Source organism: Raphanus sativus, chromosome 5 (genome assembly GCF_000801105.2).
Source record: "Raphanus sativus cultivar WK10039 chromosome 5, ASM80110v3, whole genome shotgun sequence".
NCBI lineage: Eukaryota > Viridiplantae > Streptophyta > Magnoliopsida > Brassicales > Brassicaceae > Raphanus > Raphanus sativus.
Genome location: NC_079515.1, coordinates 5,777,204 through 5,784,610, shown reverse-complemented (window position 1 = coordinate 5,784,610; position 7,407 = coordinate 5,777,204). Strand labels below are relative to the sequence as shown.

Here is a 7,407-nt window from a genome sequence, read left to right as displayed (position 1 = left end):
TTACAAAAGACAAAATCATCTAATCTATTAATTTAGGGTTCTATTTTTATCTACTATTAACAAGTCATAGTAGGACCACTTAAAGAATTAGTCAATATGACATATTTGATTATTTGTATTAACAATAAACCAACTATAAATATATTAACAATATAAACCAACTATAAATTTGATATTTTTAATTATAATAAAATCTGTTGAGAAAGAATCTAACAAAATCTTAGTTTAAAATTTAAATATTTTTTTATAAATAACACATTAACATATTTCGAAATTAGTAATATAATATTATTATAAGTAAATTTAAGTAAAACTTATTATAAAAAGAAAATAAAAAATTCTTTATACTAACTTTTTTATAGATTCTATGATATATTCCGTATTATATAAAAATAGAAGTGCTATATGAATTAAATATTAAAAATATATTAAATAGGTAAATTAACAAAAAAAATTTATTTTATTTTTTAACTTAAATAAATTATTGATCATCATTATAATGGATTAAACTTCGAAAACATATAATACTTTTATATTAAAATAAATGTATTAACATAAGTTAAAATTTTATATTTACAGCCATACATTATCTTTTATTTATTTTGAAACTATTAGCAATATATTGCTTAAAAATGTTTATATACAAAAATATAATGGTATATAATAACCTTTAGTTCATATACTATTTAAAAATATGTTATTAGTAAAATATGAAATTTCAGTAATTCATTTAAAATATTAGTGACAAAAATCAAATTTTAATTATAAATTTTATTTTATTTTAATTGTAACAAAATTTGTTGATAAAATAATTAAAAAATATCACCAAAAATTCAAATATTTTATAAAATGATACAGTAATGTAGTTCCAAAACAAATTCAAAATTCATGTATTATTCCAAACTCAAATAGTTGTGTAATTTTCCAAAGTTGTCTCGAAAAAATATATTATTTTGAAAATGAATATTCAAACTCAAAATGATAATATTTCAAATTTTACAAAAGACAAAATCATGGATAATAAAGATTAACTTTTTGAAATGTACCTGAAAAAAACTAACTATATATGTTGTAAAAATTTAAAGTAACCTAATGTTTTGACGTCTTAATTTAAAAAAAAATAGAACCTAATATCATAACATCCAAAACAAATATCCTATATAATAAATTTAATAAAATAGTATGATAGATACTACTATGTATAAAGTTTACTAAAACAATAGGATTATATTATTTAAAATAAATAAATCCCGTAAAATACTAAAATGAGATATGTTAAAGTATATTTTCTTAAACACAACATGTAAATATAATTATTTTAGTCATATTTATTTTCTATAATATAAATAAATAAAATTTAAAAATGTATTATATGCAAAATGTTTAAATTAAAGAAAACAACATAATTTGAATGGGGTTCTCTATTTGAGTATTTCATATTTTTATTTTATTTTACCTAACTCGAAAATATATTAGTAAGTAATAAAAATCAATAACAAAGTAAATTTTTTTTAAAAAACCATTATATATTAATAATACTGAATAAGAAATATAAACAATAATATGATACAGTAATACAATATATAACACTAAAATAGAAATTATATATTTAAAACATTTTTAATAATATAAAATATATTTAAAAAATATAAATATATCCGCACGAACGTGCGGGTTAAAATCTAGTTGACTTTTATTATAGACTTTACAAGATTACGTTATAACGCCAGTCACAATAGAAACTGACCTTATCATATTATTACTATAGTCTCTTGCTTTAAATATTAAGGTTTCCAATGGTAACAAAAATATAATTGCATCGCAGTTGTTATGCATGTTACCATTCAAAAACTAATCAGGTAGATTTTGATCTATTTAAAATAATTGTTGATTTTTCTTTTGGACAAAAAATAATTGTGGATGTTTTTTCAATTTGTAACTTCAAATATTTGTAGTTGTTAATGGTTTTTAATTATTTACTAGATCTTGACCCGTCCGACCGGGCGGGTATTTATTTTATGTTTTTAGTTTTTTTTTTTAATATTAATTGCTGTATTTGTAATATTTAAATATAAATTTAGATTAAAATTAATCTTTACAGTTATAATAAAAATTAAAATTAAAATTTTAATAAAACATTCTGATATAAAATTTAATTTTCCTAATTAAAATAATATAGAGGTGGGTTTTAATTTTTTTCAATTCAAAAATTTTAGCATCCCTCAAAAAAAAAGAAATAAATTTATAAATACATAAAATACACAAATATATTTAGAATTATAATTTCTGTTAAAATAGTTTTTTAAAGAAAAATTATGTTGAGCTGTTTTTGTTTATTTTAGAGCTTGACTCGTAACCGTATAAATATTTTGCTTTCACTTTTAAATTTTTTCTCTGTACTAATAGTATACTATATACATATATGTAAATTAAAATGTATTACATAAAATAATTATATTTTGTGATTTAATCTTTTATTATATCACAGTGTATCATATAAATAAAATCTTATATTTATAACTAAATGGACTTATATTATGAAAGCATTATCCTAATAATATATGAATTAACTATTTTATATTTTATTATATGTTGTATAAATTGATTATGATGTGTGATTTTTTATTTTATTATTTATTACTAATAAATATTAAAAATATTTAATATGTTAATAAGAAATATATTAGAAAATCTATTTTGGTTAAGATTTTATTAAAGAAATTTATTATTTAAATTAGGAAAAGACATTAAATGTTTAAATCTATTATTATTTAAATTAGGAAAAGACAAACATATTTAAATATAGCTTCATTTAATACCTCAATGGCATGACAATGTAAATAAGTAGTAAATCTTAGGGTAAATCTATATTTGTACTTCTCTTTTAATAATCTACTAGATCATGACCCGCTCGACCGAGCGGGAGTCATTTTTTTTTTATCTTTGTTTTTACTAAATGTTATACATGTTCGCCAATGTGTATTAATATAAAATTTTGATAAATAACAATGTGTACTAATGTGTTTAATTACTAAATTTGATTTTTAAATTTTATGATAACGTAAAGTAGACTTTTTCTGTATTATTTAAAATATATAGTGCTATATATTTTGTATTTTCAACATTTATCATACAAAACTTACATTGGGGTATTATTTATATGAAAATATGTGTAACATAATATATTTATATATTATATAAACATATGCACACCCGCACGGGTTTTATTTTTAAAATGTATTCTATATTGTTTAGTTTTATGTAGTATCGAGTTTGTATAATTCAATTTTGTGTTTAAAGAACAATATCAAAACTGTCTTTCGTATGTAAAAATAACATTTTGCAAGCGCGAGTTGTGTCTTTTTATTGTAACACAAAATTTTATATAAAACTTATATTTTTTTATACATTACGAAATTTAATTTTTTAAAATAATTATTACGTAATTTCAAAGTGAATTTTATCTCTGAGGTCTAATATATTTTGTGTGTAATGATTCAAAGCATTTTCGATATATATTATATTTCAGTTTGGTTTGTTTTTAGTATTACTGTATAAGTATAATACTATACAATATTACTATATTCTATACAATATATGAAGCTATGTGTTATTTGTTTTAGAAAGTAGATTAGGCCCAACGTAGTTATAAGAATAGTCATATCTTTATGTATGTGTCTATGACTTATCTACCTAATGTTATTCGTACTAATAAAATTAATATGGCCAATGAAAGTATACTGATCAATTTAAAATGAATTGTATAGGGTAATTATTGAACGATTAATATTTTTAGTATTCTTAGTATATATCTTATTTAAATCGACATGTAATAAATGTAAAATTCATATATGGAATATGGACAAAAATAAGAACTGTATTTAAGGAAATACATCAATGCAAAGTTAGACTATGATACGTATTATATATAAAGAATGAGATATTTAATTTAAATATATGAGGTCCACTTTTAAAAATCTACCTACAAGAAGTTGTAATGTTCCTGTTTTAATAAGATATATTTTATTAAAAGAGAAGGAGTCTAAAGAAATCGACCTATACAAGTTATTTTGGACTCTTTCCTTTTAAATATTTTTGGTACAACCCACCCTATTATAACAGAAAACGTAACATAATATTACCCCCCCCCCCCATATAAATCCGATTTTTAACCCCCAACCTTAAATCGACCAGTCTAACCAAAATAAATTAATAAAATAAACCACAACCTAATTCTAAACCACAACCCTAATATCAACTCAACATCTCTATTATTAAAAGAGAAGTACACTTAGGAAATGCCCCTGAGTTTTCAATGTTAATTACACTTACATGCCACTGACCCTATTAATAACATTCTTAAAAAAATGCTTGTCTTAACCAGTTTATTAAATGTGTCTTTATCACTCTCTTTATTTATAGATAGTTTCTATTTTAATGTTTGTCTTTTTCAGTTTAGTTAATGTGTTATCCTAAAACAAAATTTAACTTCTCTTGTATTAAATAAATTCCGAAATTATTTATTTGTTATAAAAAAAATCTAGGATATTAATTTCAAAATTATTTATTGTCGTAAAATAAAATTTAACTTCCATTCTCTATTAAAATAATTTCAAGAAAAAATTGAATTTCCTTTTTCATCTAAACCAATGTTTATTCACCTCACATAGAGTTAGGTCTCAATAAATCTAAAAAATTATCGTATGAATAAATTATCTATGTTTTCTTCCCAGTAAATTCTGTTTAACTGAACTTACAGAGTACTCAATATTAAATATAAAATTAAGTAAATAGTTAAGAATGAGGCAATTGCCTATATTCTTGCTAACTACATTATTTTTAGGAAACAATTGATTTGCTTTATAAATGTTATGAACATTTATTAATTAACTAGGTGTAACTAGACATGTAAACAATCAATACTATTAAAACAGAAGGCCCTTTTTTGAGGTCACCTTCTTTTTGTACTTATTTACCATTTTCTGCCACTGAATTATTTTTGTTCTATGCTTTTAATTTAAATGCTTTTATTATCTTACTAAAATTCCTACTTTTATTGATTTCCAAATATTTTCCACTCATCCATTGCTTTTAAATCAAAACATAATTAACTAATGTAATTTATTATATACAAAATCGACAATGGAATTATTTAATAACAACTATTGATCGGAAATCTTATAGAAACAAAATATTATGAATCCCTGACATAACGATCGGGAATATGCCAAGAAATATTCTCAATTAACCAAATCCATGACAAAAGATTTCTTTTTGTTATTATTCAAACAACGCAAACACAATACATTACACCTTATACTATTATGACTATCTTACATAATATTAAATTACAAATATCACTTATGTTACAACTTACAAGAGTAAATAACAAGAGATCGACATAGTTTAACTTAGTGTCTATCATATTATATAACTAACTGTACTTCCTCATGGTCAATACTAAGGAGTTCACCTATTCATTTAAACTAATGTCAAAATCTCTCACATACCTTGATTATGTATGCAGAATTTGTCCGTCTCCTCACAACTGTCAATCTACAAAATTGTGATACAATTCAATCTGATTAGTTTATGAAATAACATATGTTATTTGTAACATTTATCACAAATTTAGCAATATACAATGAATCCTAAACCAGAAGTAAACCCTATACCTTAAAAGAAAATCAAAGTATCCCTAAATCGAGTATTTATATTTTTACATTATATTTGAATTTTGTAAAAAAAAGTATCCCAAGATTTTTAAAACACGCAACTATAATATATTTCTGTTTTAACATATCTGAACCATCAGAATCTCCTTCTGAAAATGACCTTCGGTGCTCTAAATCTTTTTGTTAGTTAACCCATTTTTACTTCAAAATTTGAATATTTATATTATATCCGAATATTTTTAAAATCAATAATCAAGATTTTATAGAAATTATTTATTTTCTTAACTTATTATACAAGATTCTTATTCACTATATATAACCCAACCGAACACCCTTGGATACAAAAAGGAAAACTCTAAACATCTCGATACTTTAATAGCACCTCCTAAGAAAATTAGTAGCCAAACTGATGTCAAACCTTTAAAAATACGATGGTAGATTCAAGAAAGATCTGGAAGCAATTTAGTGCTCAATATGGCAAGAGTTTAAGATTATTCTCGCAGATCAAAATGTAAGAGATAGCTTAATTTCATTTATCAAATTAGTTTGTTGTTAACGTTCAGTGGTTTTATGATTATATTATGAGTTTTGTGCAGGGAACAAAAATACATGCAACATTTTTTTATAAAAGGCCTTCAAAAGATACATGCAACATTGAAACATATTTCTTGATTGGTAAGCCGTCATATTTAATGATTTAATTTTTATCCCAATAGTATTGATATGAAGTGTTATACTATATTATTAATGTTCTTTGCAGAATTCATTGGACAAGCCATGGACGTTGGTGAAATTAATCCTTTGTTGTGGAAAAGAGATAACAAAAAATAGAGTTCAATCATAGAGATTATGGGTTTTTTTAACTAATACTGTCATATTTTTATCCCTGTTGTATAGTGTATCCATCTTGAGATGGATTTGATATTGCAAGCAGTACTAACAATATCAAAAATATTGTTTTAGTGATAACTTTTTCCACTAAGTTACTAACACTGGAGTTAGTAGTTATAAATTTTAAAACTAAATGTGATTTCTTTTTGTCGTAAAAAAAAATGTGATTTTTTTTTGTTTTAGTGATCACCAGCTAGCGTGTCGTTTGTTGGGGAAGTTTGAGGACAATTTCCACCATCATACCATAAACAACAATATGATGTTTTTGTATGTTTAATCAGGTTTGCGAAATAGGTAAATTTCGAGGTAATTTTCTAAAATCTCATTCATGTTGTTTTCTATATTCTATTTGTTATTCAATAAATCTAATTAATGATTATATTGTTGTTACAAGAGATCTTCAAGTTACAAACACTTTTGATATCTCAGGCAAACATCAACCCCAATATAAAAGTAGGAGACTTGAGAGACGTGTAATGTTATCTATCTTCATAATTTATATACTTTGAAAGGTTTTAAATAATACTATGTATAAGATATGTTTTTCTTTTCGTATATATATTGTTTGTTATCGATTATAGATACTCTGTTTGTTCTTTTCGTATATATATTCTTTTCGTACATGTTGTTCATAAATGTTTAAACAAGAGAACAAATGAAGAAGAAAACAGAAAACATGATACACAAGGAAATCATGTTTTATTTAATTAAAATTTATTTTAATTTCAATTTTTGTTTACCATGAAAATAAATTATTTAACTAATTTTAATACCAAATTAGAACTTTAGCTAAAAATTAAGATAATAAATAACTAAATAGAAATTACAATAAATTTAAAAT

The 7,407-nt window shown here is 22.3% G+C and overlaps 1 long non-coding RNA gene across 1 annotated transcript; it reads left to right on the top strand.

Moving 5' to 3' along the window:
• Positions 1–5,534: 5,534 nt before the first annotated feature.
• Positions 5,535–6,661, top strand: LOC108820768 (uncharacterized). Its single transcript, XR_001944381.2, has 3 exons — positions 5,535–6,186; positions 6,272–6,350; positions 6,436–6,661. It is a non-coding gene; the product is annotated as an uncharacterized LOC108820768 (long non-coding RNA).
• Positions 6,662–7,407: the final 746 nt, after the last annotated feature.